Source organism: Schistocerca americana, chromosome 2 (genome assembly GCF_021461395.2).
Source record: "Schistocerca americana isolate TAMUIC-IGC-003095 chromosome 2, iqSchAmer2.1, whole genome shotgun sequence".
In the NCBI taxonomy this organism is placed as follows: domain Eukaryota; kingdom Metazoa; phylum Arthropoda; class Insecta; order Orthoptera; family Acrididae; genus Schistocerca; species Schistocerca americana.
Window position 1 is genome coordinate 208,876,923 of NC_060120.1, and position 12,277 is coordinate 208,889,199.

General features: G+C 42.7%; 1 protein-coding gene and 1 non-coding gene across 2 annotated transcripts in view; one reads left to right on the top strand and one right to left on the bottom strand.

Annotated features, from left to right (window-relative positions):
• LOC124594749 (probable multidrug resistance-associated protein lethal(2)03659) overlaps nt 1-12,042 on the bottom strand; it is a 288,064-nt gene extending 276,022 nt beyond the window's left edge. Inside the window, exon 1 of the mRNA XM_047133129.1 lies at nt 11,928-12,042. The gene's annotated coding sequence lies outside the window, so the exon portion shown is untranslated. The remainder of the gene's footprint in view (nt 1-11,927) is intronic.
• Nucleotides 5,872-5,945, top strand: Trnat-ugu. Its single transcript has one exon. It is a non-coding gene; the product is annotated as a tRNA-Thr (tRNA).
• Nucleotides 12,043-12,277: the final 235 nt, after the last annotated feature.

A 12,277-nucleotide genomic window follows, 5' to 3' on the forward strand; every position in this document is an offset into this window, starting at 1 on the left:
TTGAGTTTTTCCGTGAATACACTTTTTCAACAGTTCAGGTGCTGCTAAGTCTCTGAAAATAGGATTTATCACCTCCATTATTGCATGAGGCAGACTATGCTTATGAGTGTACACTTCACCAGTTGGCAATCCTTTGTTATATTTACACCAACTGTCTTCTTCTTTGAGACACAAGCTATGTTGGGGATTTTCATCGGTTGAAGAAGTATGAAAAAAAAGAGCCCAAACAGCCTTCTTCATTTCGTCGACACTGTGTATTTTGCCTAATAGCCATTCCATAATATTTCTGTATTTTGTCAATTACACTGTCAGTTAACCTTCCCTTCCCATCCAACCCTTTACCATCACTGAGTTTTTGTTTTTTGTACGAAGCTTTCAGTCGCCGAAGTCTTGTTCCCATTCGCTTCTGTACGTGTCCAATACACTCAAATTTCTGCACTACATCATCACCATAGGGCTTCAGTCCTTGAACATGTTTGAAACTTTTAGAATCACCGTCACCAAGGTAATTAACATATCGCACTTTATCACACGCCTCAGAACGCTGGAATATACTGGCAACACCAGTCACTTCCATTCCTCCACTACTGCCACTATAGTTAGCTTTGCAATTATTTTCATGTGTACCTTTATATTTTTGTGGACATCTACAATACTTTGATATTACTGCTACATCTAAAACTTTCCCTGTATACATACTGGTGGCAGATACTACACCATGAAGAGATGTGTGTCCCCGTTTATGCCAGGTACCATCGAACGCTGCAGTCAAATCTCTGTTACCATTATTTTCCATTACTGCCTCTTCCACAGCGTTCTTCATAGATTCTATACAGACATCTTCTACTTCAGACCCTATTGATTTATTATAGGTCGTAAACTTGATTGGGGGATTTGGAAGATTCATGATGCCACAGAAAATTGCACCTGCAGTAGCACCCTTACCAACTGAACGCAAGGAATAAAATCTAATGTGTTCGTAGATTTTGCTACCATTTTCTTCAGTTGCAGTTACTGCAACACTGTTCCAAAAGGTGGTCATGTATGAACACTTATCACATTTCAGTTGTATTTCACTAGCAAGTCCTAGGTGCTTTATTATGGAGAGTTCCAGACCAACTTCACTACAATGAATACATCTTACTCAGTTTGAAAAAATTCCTTTGAGAACCGACATATCAAATATTTCATTCACATCCGATTCGCCCATAAAACATTCATAGTTTTCGCTCATTGAACCAAGCTTCTTCTGTGAAGTATTTTCTTTCCCACTTTGACTGCCATGGGCAGGTGTACTTGAGAGGTTAGGTTCACTCACTTGGTTATCGTCTTTGTTGTTTACAGTAATAACACATACCTTTGGCTTTCCAACATTTCTCCTTTTCTTAAAAGCCTTCAGAGGATTTCTATTAACTTTACTTTTACTCATTATTATACTTCAACAAAACAGAGACTCAAGAAACAGAATTAATTACGAATATTTTCGAGATACCGACGAGTAAATAAACATGAAACAATCGACAATCACACCAGCGATATATATTGAACCATCACAGGTTAGCCACAATACATACTTTATCTCACATCACTAAAATGTACCCTATGAATACGGACGTTAATAATAACACCATTTGACAGTTTAACAGCGCCACAGTGGGTCACGCCCATGTAGAACACATTTCAAAAAAAAATTTAAAAATAGTTGTAGTCTTCGGAATTGAATAAATTATATATCTATTAAAAGGTAATAGTCTGCAGATTCAGAAAACGCAAAAAAGTAAAAATTGAACTTTTCATGATTTTGAGCCTTTCCGGAGCCCCTTAACAGTAGCGGCGGGTACAAACTGAAGCGAACACATGGCGTCTCGGGAGAGATTTTTGCAGCACGCAGCGTCAAAGTCGAATGTAACGTGATGGCGATAACCTATAGTGTGTAACTGCGCAAGGTCGCTGGTAACTAGGTCGAGACAAAGTTCCGTCTACTGTGAACGGACTGCATGTCAAATCCCAAGTCTCAGGCTACAAGAATGTTCTTCAAACACTAGAAAACACGCAGTATCGTGCACACAAATCCCGAAATACATGCTTCAAGTGCTTCCCATGCCTCGTCGAAGAATTGAGGCACCAGTATTCCAGTAAGCAACACGTAACAATACACTATGTAAGAATAGCAAAAATATTAATATCAAGAAGATTTCTTTCCTCCAGTATAAGGGCGCCCAGTCGTTTGCAACTGGTGACAACCCTAGCGAAAGATCTCACGAAAATGAGATTATGCTTCAGTATGGAACTGAATAGCCTTTCGAATAGTCTAGCTACATTACATCTGACCATGACGTCCTCGTGCGTGGAAAGAGCGCACTTCGGATGCTCGATATTTACGACGTCATTTTGTTTTTGACCACGAATTTCTTATTCTTCCTGGCCATAATTTTGTTTGATCACGGGATCCATTCTACTTCTGCTATACATGAAAATGTGTGAAGTAATAGGGCACTTCTGTGAGTCAGTTACACTGCACTTTCTAGTTTGACGCGACCTGATTTATCGACCGCTGGGAACAATTCTATGTTTAAGCTACCTGAAGCCATTTATGGGCAACAGTGAAACTAAAACTTAACTACGCATAGAATTTGTCAGCGACTTGCCTGGTGCTTTGGAATTGTTGAGTTTGGCGATCTAGTTGCTTTTTAACATCACTAGCAACACTAGGGATAATATCTTTGACTGTATCTACATAGATACTCCGCAAGCCACCGCAGGGTGCGTAGCGGAAGGTGCCCTGTTACCACTACTATTCATTCCCTCCTCTGTTCCACTCGTAAACAGAGCGAGGGGAAAACAGCTATCTATATGCTTCCGTATGAGCCCTAATTTCTCGCATCTTCGCTGTCTTTACACGTAATGTATGTTGGCGGCAATACAATCGTTCTGCAGTCAGCTTCAAATGCCAGTTCTCTAAACTTCCTCAATAGTGTTCCTCGAAAAGAACGTCGCCTTCCCTCCAGGGAAGCATCTCCGTAACGCTTTTGTGTTGTTCAGACAGACGTACAAGCGACAAATCTATCAGGCCGCCTCTGAATTGCTCCGATGTCTTCCTTCAATCGGACTTTGTTCGGAACCCAAACACTCAGGAATAGGTCGCACCAGCGTCCTATATGCTATCTCCTTTGCATGTAACCCAAATTTTCCTAAAATTCTCCCAATAAACTGAAATCTACCATTGTCCTTTCTACCACAGTTCTCGCATGCTCGTTCCATTTCATATGTACATCTATCTACATCCAAACTCCACAAGCCACCTGACGGTGTGTGGCAGATGGTACCTTGAGTACATCTATCGGTTCTCCATTCTATTCCAGTCTCTCATTGTTCGTGGAAAGGAGGATTGTCGGTATGCCTCTGTGTGGGCTAAAATCTCTGATTTTATCCTCATGGTATCTTCGCGAGATACGTAGGAGGGAGCAATATACTGCTTGACTCCTCGGTGAAGGTATGTTCTCGAAACTTCAACAAAAGCCCGTACCGTGCTGCTGAGCGTCTCTCCTGCAGAGTCTTCCACTGGAGTTTATCATTTCCGTAACGCTTTCGCGATTACTAAATGATCCTGTAACAAAGCGCGCTGCTCTCCGTTGCATCTTCTCTATCTCTTCTATCAACCCTGTCTGGTACGGATCCCACACTGCTGAGCAGTATTCAAGCAGTGGGCGAACAAGCGTACTGTAACCTACTTCCTTTGTTTTCGGATTCCATTTCCTTAGGATTCTTCCAATGAACCTCAGTCTGGCATCTACTTTACCGACGATCAACTTTATATGATCATTCCATTTTAAATCACTCCTAATGCCTACTCCCAGATAATTTATGGAATTAACTGCTTCCAGTTGCTGATCTATATTGTAGCTAAATGATATGGTATCTTTCTTTCTATGTATTCGCAGCACATTACACTTGTCTACATTGAGATTCAATTGTCATTCCCTGCACCATGCGTCAATTCGCTGCAGATCCTCCTGCATTTCAGTACAATTTTCCATTGTTACAACCTCTCGATGTACGACAGCATCATCCGCAAAAAGCCTCAGTGAACTTCCGATGTCATCCATGCAACATTACGCACAGATATTTAAACGACTTCACTTTGTCACGCAATATTGTATCCGAAGATTACAGGTTTGTTCTTCCTACCCACCCACATTAACTAACGTTTTTCACATTTAGAGCTGGCTGCCATTCATCACACCAACTAGAAATTTTGGTCTATGTCGTCTTGTACCTTCCTATAGTCACTCAACTTTGACACCTTACCGTACACCACAGTATCATCAGCTCACCCTGTCCACCAATCATTGATGTGTAAGGAGAACAGCAGCAGTCCGATCACACTTTTCTGAGGCACTCCTGACGATAGCCTTCTCTCCGATGAACGTCGAAGGCAACATATTGGGTTCTATTATTTAAGACTACTAATCGAAACGTCCTGTGGTCCCCGCTCACTCCCAACCACTGCTTAGATTTCGGACAAAAGTAGTCTGCGGCGACGGCCGAAGATTTTCGGTGTAAGGAGTCCCCATCATTCTGGCAACGGCCTCGCTAAAGAAGGCGGAAGAGTGGACAGAAGCTGGGTATACCTTCTTGTCCTTGGGTTGGTTCAAATGGCTCTGAGCACTATGGGACTTAACATCTGAGGTCATCAGTCCCCTAGACTCAGAACTACTTAACTAACCTAAGGACATCACACACATCCATGCCCGAGGCAGGATTCTAACCTGCGACCGTAGCGGTCGCGCGGTTCCAGACAAGCGCCTAGAACCGCTCGGCCACATCGGCCGGCTCTTGTCCTTGGGATGAGCAACTAACCCCAAAAGGCGGAAAAACCAGCACTGAACAACGGCACGATAATGACTGCATTAACCAGACGACGTGTACCCACCGGAAATGTGGCCTCCAACTGAGAAACTCATGATGATCGAGTCACTGGAGACAGATTCCGGAATAGCCTCTATTAGGACCTCAGTCAGCGACTGACAAGTTTGAGGTGACCATGAAAAGGAGATTGATTAACCAACGAAAGGGTCCAATTCGAGTCAGAGCGTGATACGTGGTGGGGAAGTTAATCTGGAAAGAGAATACAAGGCCCCAATCTGGAAATTGGTGTGAAGCGAAATGGAACGAAGAGAATGATTTATGCTGAGATCAATATGATATAAACCCAATTGGTGCAGAAATCGTAATGGGAGTATGATTCGTCATGAATAAGAACGCGGGTCAGGACTGTAGAGTTCAGTGCTAGCTTCGTTCTCATTAGAAACAGGAGCAAAACACCACCAACCACACTGAACAACCCTGTTTCACTCCCATTTAAACTTACTAACGCTTCCCTCATGTCACGCTCTCTTAACTGGTCTGGTTTCTGTACAAGTTCGAGACTCATTCGCCCGCCCGCCCGCCGCCCCCCCCCCCCCCCCCCCCCCTGCAATTTACCTATGCATATATACGAAGACAGTAACTTTTTCTCGAAAGAATAGTTACTGTTGATGACCGTGCAGCTTTTCCTTGGAATAAATGACGACTAACTGTAAACCTCAACTGCCGACAGGCGTTGTTGATATACCTCGATGTGGACAGCTGAAAATGTGTGCCCCGACCGAACCTCGAACCCGGGATCTCCTGCTTACATGGCAGACGCTCTATCCATCTGAGCCACCGAGGACTGATGAATAGCTCGACTGCTGGGACTTATCCCTTGCACGCTTCCCGTGAGACATTCCCAACTGTCCACAATTCTACATATGTATCGTACCTTATAGACATTTGCCCACTCACTCCCGTGCAAGGGATAAGTCCCTGCAGTCGAGCTATTCATCTGTGTCCTCGGTGGCTTAGATGGATAGAGCGTCTGCCATGTAAGCAGGAGATCCCGGGTTCGAGTCCCGGTCGGGGCACACAATTTCAGCTGTCCACATCAAGGTACATCAACAACACCTGTCGGCAGCTGAGGTTTACAGTTAGTCATTTACCTATGCAACCTTTAGAAATTCAAGCATTGTATCCCACTCATCATTGTTGAGTGTTTCTACGAAGTCGAGGAGAAGTAACTAGCTGAATGTGTCAAATGGTTCAGTACCCCCAGGGCAGGACAAGCGCCTCCTACGTGCACGACAACATTATACAAAGCGTGGCAAATTAGTATGACAGTTTGAATCTTTACTTACACTTCGTAAGCCACGGTATGTGATTGAGGATGACTGGTATAACCCTGATCTCCTCCACTCAAGATTGTTTATTCTATTGAATACACCTTTGGCTAATTGCGCCATCCTGGGGGCGTTCATATCTTAAGAGCAGCATCGAGAGGCGAATATACTTCAGGCATCTGAAATGTTCTTCCAAGTTTCCTCTTTTATTCCGCCAATCAACGTGTTATACATTTTCGTATTCGTTCTGTAATTGTTCTCCAGGGGAGCAATTTTTTCCTCTCTACAGAAACTATGACTTTTCACTTTAAGAGGGCGAAATAGGTAGGAATGGATTTTAGCACTGAGGATGCGGGAAATTCTTCAAACATCCTTCCTTCCTTTAGTTTAATGTTTCGGCGTAGCTTTGACACTCTCAGTCCCCAGTGAATTAATTTCGTTTTAGTCTCGCATAATGTTTTAAGGCAAAGTAGCAATTTTACATCGACTTTAAACCAGGTGCCGGGTCTAAGGTTCGGTTCTGGCAGGTCAAATACTGTGCCCCACCCCTCCTGCCTAAAATTTAACTTACCGCCACCCTCACGCAATGAGCCACGTAGAAGCCTACGATTTTAAAATATAGTTTCGTAACACTGACACTGTTTGCTTACCTCAGTGCTTAGTAGACTGCCATTCAGGTATTAATCATATGAAAATCTAAAATTGGCAATTGACTAAATTATGGAAAGTGTGATGTCCACATGGAGACACGAGATCCGTTAAATTTAGGTTACACGGTAAAGCGCACAAATCCGAAGGCTGTAAATTTAACTAAATACTTAGGGTTTACAATTACGAATAATTTGAATTGGAACGCTCACACAGATAATTTTGTGGGGAAAGTAAAGCAAAGACTGCGATTTGTTGGCCGAACACTTAGAAAATGCAACAGATCTGCTAAAGAGATTGCTTACACTACGCTTGTCCACCCTCTTCTGGAATATTGCCGTGTTGTGGGTCCTGCATCAACCACGATTAACGGAGGACATCGAAAAAGTTCAAACAGGGGTAGCTCGTTTTGTATTATCGTGAAATGGAGGAGAGTGGGCCATTGATATGATGCACAAATTGGGGTGGCAATGATCAACACTAAAGCGTTTTTCCTCTCGACAGGAGCTCCCATGAAATTTCGATCACCATCTTTCTCCTCAGGGTATGGAAATATTCTATTGGCGCCCACCTTAACATGGGACAGTCATCATAATGAATCGAGAGCTCGCACGGTAAGCTTCAAATGTTCGTTTTATCCCGCGCGCTGTTACAGAGTGAAACGGTAGACTAGCAGCTCGAAGGTGGTTCGATGAACCCTCTGCAGAACACTTAACTGTAAATTGCAGAGTAATCATGTAGAAGTAGATGTTCAAACATTTGAAAAGGACCTGTTTCGTACAATTTATGTAATACTTTCAGACGAAAGTGTTTTATGGAGGAAAAATTTTTTTTCTGTCATGCTACGAGGGTAATCCCAAAAGTAAGGTCTATTTTTTTATAAGTACATAGACCTGTTTATTTCTACAATTGTTTACGTCAGTTTACAGCTTGAAGATTTAGCTATTTTTCGTCTATGCATTTTTGTAGACGCTGTGGCAGTTTTTGTATGCCCATGTCATACCAACTCGCCATCATGCTGTTCAGAAAGTTATGAACCTCTTCTTTCACCTCATCGTCTGAGCTGAATCGCTTTCCGGCCAAATGTTCTTTTAACCTAGGGAACAGGTGATAGTCACTGGAGCCAGGACTACAGGGTGGGTGGGTGATTGATTATGTTCCACTGAAACTGTTGCAGGAGAGCAACGGTTTGCCGAGCGATGTGTGGGCGAGCGTTGTCATGGAGGATGTGTACGTCGTTGCTCAACATTCCTCTTCTCCGATTCTGAATTGTCCGTTTGAGTTTTCTCAGTCTCACAGTGCCTGTCAGCGTTAATTGTGGTTCCAGCGATTCAGCTCCGACGACGAGGTGAAAGAAGAGGTCCATAACTTTCTAACCAGCATGGCGGCGAGCTGGTATGACATGGGCATACAGAAACTACCACAGCGTCTACAAAATTGCCTCGACAGAAATGGTGATTATGTCGAAAAATAGCTAAATGTAAAAGCTGTAAACTGATGTAAACCAGTGTAGAAATAAGCAGGTCTATGTGCTTATAAAAAATAGGAGACCTTACTTTTGGGATTACCTTCGAATCTGATGATTTTAGAAGCAAGGTTATAGAAATATGAACCTGTTGTGCAAATATATTTAAATATGGCGTTTTTATTAACTAAAATTTTTAAACGCTTGCTATTGTAATTAACTGATCAGAAATTACCATGTAAAAATTAACATTGTTATTCAGTGGAATTAAACCAACCAAATACTTCCACGTAGGCCTAATCTAATGCTTACAAGCTGCTGTGCACTGTTACATTTAACAGGTATTTTTATGATTTTGCACAACAGATGGCAGCACCTTTGTTTGACGAACAGATTGAATATTCAAAGTTTTACACAAGTTTTCCACTGAGGAAAACACTGTCGCAACTTAGACCCAGCAAAAATGAATGTACACAATTCTAGCCAGTGGGACATTGGGTTAAGAACTATAATAGCATCCAACTTTCACAACTTCGACACTCAATTTATACGGTGTAAGATTTAACACCATTATCACAGGTTCACTTGCATTAAGACTGAACACTGGTCTGCCCGTTACTGGATGTAAGTGGGGAAATTTACATGTCTTTTCCGCCTACTTTTGAGAATGTCGGCTTCGTGAGGGCTCTATCCCCTTTTGTATTGCCCGATTCAACTTCCCGTGGACCGTACTCCATGCTGTAAAGTCGCGATATGCAGTTGGCACCAAGCAGTGTTACAGCCTGAGTGGGTATCTGGAATATTTTCTATAGCAGCCACACTGCAAACCAATGCACGTGGGCCAACCTGCAGGAACACGAGTATCTTGTGTTAAAGTAAGCCTGAAACCTTTAAGAATTTCCATTTTCGAGAGTTTTCGCAACGCTATATTCTCCGAAGCTTAGAAGAAAGATGTGGAGCATAAATGTAAGCAACATTTGAAGTAATAGTCTAGATCGCAAATTTTTGTTAAAATTAAAAATCTCATGTCAGTGCTAACCGGTTTCGATCATATCTAGATCAGCAGCAGAGCATGTCGAAATAGGTGGTGAGCGGACGAAGAGCGGTGCAATGAGAAATGTCTGAAGACAACTTGAGTAATGGCCAGAGGCGTCTTCCGACACCTGTCAGTGCCACAGTCATATCTGCTCACCACTGAGGCATGGTCTGATGATCATGATATCATCTAAACCGGTTGCCAGTGAGATGCGATTTTTAATTTTTAATAAAAATTTGTGATCAACTCTGATTTCGAATTACCTGACCAACGCTTTTTTTCCAACAATGTATTCAAATGTAAACGTATGCTTCCGCAGCCGTTGTCACAATCAAAATTCTCCTGGGTTTGAGGCCGCATTGTCAACTATAAAATTCCCACGTTTCGGCGACTGTTGCAAGTCTCCTTCCTCACGATGTGTTGCAATACACCCTGAGGAAGGTGCCTTACAACACTCGCCGAAACGTCGGAATTTTATAGTTGACAATGCGGCCTCAAACCCAGAAGAATTTTATTGACAATGTATTCAAAAATTATTATTTTAGTAAAATGTTGGCTGTGAGTGGGGCGGGAGATTTTTATGTGCCCCATTACTCTCCCTCGCCTACTCTCCCATGCCGCTTTTCCCTACCCGCCCTCTAAGATGAATTCTGCATTCATTTGTGTTCGTAATTGGGCGAAAATAAGAAAATATTTCGACGCTGTACATGAAAGGTGTCATTGATCTTTGGTGCGTGTTTCCAGCACTGCCCTTATCGATCTTTTCAGCTGTCCCTCTGAAAATCGTCAACGTTTCCATGGAACGCTTTAGTGCTCCTTATGGAGCAGGTGAGTGTACATTTGCCCAATACTCTTCGCAGCCAACAGGCTGATTTTGACGTCTTCCATACAGTTTCCTCCCATGCCGACCGTTTGTGTTCTGGTGGTGTCGACAGATTGACTACTTCAAGTCCTAACAGTTCTTCCCTGAGAACAGTTTTTCTGCAGTTTATAAAATGAAAAAGTACCTTGTAAATTCGAAGAATAGTTTACAAGTAGACACAACGCATGAAACGTTGCTTAAGATTATATGTTGAACACTTGACTAAGAACTTACGATCTACTACCATGCCGAAAGAGTGCATTCACATATTTATGGCATTTTCAGCCAGAGGCTTACGCCCCCTAGCATTACTGACACGCTCTTGAAAAAAATATTTCTGGAACTACATGCAAAAAGTTTTAGCAATATCCACCAATGGATCGTAACATTTACGGGACTTTCTTGTGCCAAGGCTCGCGGCAAAACACACAGCTCTATCAATTCATTCCTTTGGTAGTATTGACCCCCACACAGATTAATAAACTATGGGCGAACATTTATACCTGACGTTAAGAAGTCTCGTTAATAGATTCATTTCCTAGTTCATTTTATAAGAAAATCATGATAAGAAAATCATGATACAGCTACAACATTAATGCTTCAAATATGTAGTGCTGAAGCGGCAAAAATTTCTAGTATGTGAGAATACAGGTAAAGTCAATAACACTATATTTTTATTTTCCTTGCCGCATTTTAGTGTTTGTTGACGTATTCCATTACTACTACAGCAATACTGTGACAAAGCAATTCCGAATTTTTCGCCTATTATCTATCAGTAATCTGAGTATACATCTTTGAACTTTATGACAGTAAATTTTCTGAACAGAATACGAACAACCAATGAACTTCATGTAATCTTGATCTAACAAACTGCGGATTTTTTTCTACTCCTTGTGATTTTCTGCAGATAAACACAGCTCAGGAGTTAACTTTCTGTTGTCATCAGGCCCTGGTATTATTGAATTACGTGTTCCATCCACACTCCTTGTCAAAATGGTTAAGATGATTTGTCCAAAAACAAATGTGCAACGAAGTGCTTAAGTGGATCGTTAAGTAACTAACACGAGTAACGGTTTCTTGTCTCACTTATCATTTAGACTTATTAGCAAGTCAGTAATATCTCAAATGAGGGGGCAGATGAAGCTTTTGTCTGTTACACGATACGACTAATTCTAACTCAATGAGCAATTATGCTCCTGGTTTAAGGACTAATCTGAGACGCTAATCTAAAAATAAACATAATTTAACACCTGTGCAACAATGGGATGCTAATTCACCTATTCCGCTGGAATTTACGTAAATTGTGACCACATTGCTTGCATAATAATGCGTTTCGTAGCACAACAGAGTATTCAGACGGGTGTGAAAACTCAAATGATAAATGAATTACTTCTTTGGCACAAACTGCCCCACTTTATACCTCCAGTTGCCTCGTTTATAAGCATTTAGAGAGCTAAGCACATGCAGGTCATTGCAGTTATGTGACTACAGTAATTCATATTTGGAAGTTCATTGCATGACAGATGAAAATAGGTGTGATTTTGGATCTCCAGCAGCGCAATTTTCAACAGTTCTAGCCATGACAGATGTAAAAATCCGCATTTTAAAAGTCTACCGCTGATTTACGTGCAGCTACAACACACTGACGCTTAGGAGCAGTGGCCACAGCCGTAAGTCAGCAGCTGTTCTTTGTGAGCGCGAGGCGCCGCGTGGACTCACCAGTTAATCACGCCGCGGGCGGCGTGCCAAGAGCTGCTGCAACCTGCCCCAACGCCGTAAGCCGTGCACGGTCCCACCACAGCTGCCGGTCAGCTGAGCACTGCACAACCCTGTAGCAGAACCGGCCGCGCGCGCTCTGCCCACAGCTGTCTCATTGCGCAAGATGGGGCAACGTCGCCGAGCGGCGCATGCGCGCGCACTCCGCTGCCAAGAGCATCCGACAGACGCCCGGCGTCGTCGGCGTCCATTGTATGCACAGCGTTTCGCGAATCCCAGGAACTCCGCACCGTTCTGTCGGGGAAGCCCCGTCTCTCGCGTGGTGACACAAGTCCTTTAAATGACCTCTGTCT